This window comes from Elephas maximus, chromosome 16 (assembly GCF_024166365.1).
Source record: "Elephas maximus indicus isolate mEleMax1 chromosome 16, mEleMax1 primary haplotype, whole genome shotgun sequence".
NCBI lineage: Eukaryota > Metazoa > Chordata > Mammalia > Proboscidea > Elephantidae > Elephas > Elephas maximus.
The window spans coordinates 84,508,590-84,510,505 of record NC_064834.1 but is presented as its reverse complement, the minus strand read 5'-3'; the positions used below and the strand labels follow the sequence as shown (position 1 = coordinate 84,510,505).

Below are 1,916 nucleotides of genomic sequence, written 5' to 3'. Positions count from 1 at the left end.
CTGGGTGGGTTAAAAATGCCAATCTTTGGGGTAGGAATGGAGCACGTAATCATTTTTGCCATTCAAGGACTCCTTTGCATCATCTGGGGACCTTAAATAATTAATAATAATATATGTTTTTGGTGGACCTTAAATAATTAACAATAATATATTAACATAACTTTATTTGCTTTACTCAATAGGTGACTTATAATTTCAAAACATGACCAATCATACACTAATCATGGAATTCTTGCTCATCAGCTTCACTGAAAGTTGGATGCTGTAGAGGCTACATGCTGCATTCTTTTCACTGATCTACCTAGTTAGTGGTCACAATTGAAAATGTTCTCATCAGGCTTCTCACAATTCCTGATCAATACCTCCACACTCCAATGTACTTTTTTTCAGGCATTTGTCCTTCTTAGATCTGTGTCTCATTTCTGCCGCCGTGCTCAAATCCATCCTCAACTCCATCACCTTCATTGACTTCAACTCTTTCCTGGGGTGTGCGTTGCAGCTCTTCTTGTTGGTGCTCTTGGCAGAGCTGGAGATCAGCATTCTCACTGCAATGTCCTATGACTGCTATGTTGCCATTTGCTGCCCTCTGCACTATGAGGCTGTCTTGGGCAAGAGGGCCTGTGTTCAGATGATGGGTGTGTCTTGGTTCAACGGTGGGGCCTTGGGAATCTTCTACTCAGGTGGGGCATTCTCTCTCAACTTCTGTGGCTCCAACAAGATCCATCAATTCTTCTGTGATGTTCCTGCACTCCTACAGCTCACTTATTCTGAAGAATGTGCCAACATTAACATCAGTGTGTCCATTGGGGTCTGTTATGCATTTTCACATTTAGTTTGCATTGTGGTCTCGTATGTGTATATTTTCTCCACTGTGTTAATGATTCCATCCAGACAGAATCAATCAAAAGCCTTTTCCAACTGCCCGCCTCATCTCGTTGTGGTGTGTTCCTTGTAACAGGTGCTGTTGCTTATTTAAAGCCAGTCTCTAATGCACCTTGTCTTCTAAACCTACTGGTGCCTGCGTTCTATTCTGTGGTGCCATCAACCTTGAACCCCATTATCTACTGTCTGAGGAACAAGGACATTAAATCAGCTCTATATAAAATCCTGTGGAATGTTAGAAGCACCTGAGTAATGGAAAGGTAACCAAAGTGGAAGTTAGGAAGTAAAATCACCTTTCTTGTTCTGTCACCAACTAGCTGTTTGCAATTGTTTCTGTTTAGAGATCAATATATCATGGATTCTTGTTGATGATAAGCTCAGGTTATCAGTTTTAACAGAAAGTAAGCCTTCTCCTATAATCATGTACTTTACATTTCTTATATGTGCAGAAATTATGAAGTTTTTCCTATTATTCCCATTTCCTATTGATGCGTTTGACTCTTATTCTGAAGCTCCCCATACATGAGGTCTGTATGTGTTTCTAGTTTGTCCAAAACGTTCATCTTCCCTAGCATTCTCTTTATTTAATGCTTTAATATCCTTGATTTTTCCATCTGTTAATTTTATTGGTTCAACTTTCTTCCTAGCTTCTTAATTTCTCTATTTGTTAATTTTAGTTTTAACATAATTTTGCTGTTTAAAAAATGTACTGTTAATTATATCACGAGCTTCACTTATTTGATTAATACATGTTTGAAGATGAAAATTATACATTTACTACAATTGCTTACCCATTCCTGAAATTTCAGAAAATGGTTTTGCATCTTTGTTTCTTTTGATGTAAATCATATTTTTATTGAAACTTCCTTTCATCTAATGTGTTGATTTCTGACATTGAGTTACTTGTTTTTATAACTCATTGGAATTTCTGAAAGCATCCTCTGCACTGCTTCTCCCATTGTGATAAATCCCACTTTCTACTTTTCCCAGACTGTCAACATGTAATATTCGCAATACCCTAAAGATGCATACTT

The 1,916-nt window shown here is 37.6% G+C and overlaps 1 pseudogene; it reads left to right on the top strand.

The window, feature by feature from the left end:
• Window positions 1-202: 202 nt before the first annotated feature.
• Window positions 203-1,146, top strand: LOC126060016 (olfactory receptor 14K1-like; annotated as a pseudogene).
• Window positions 1,147-1,916: the final 770 nt, after the last annotated feature.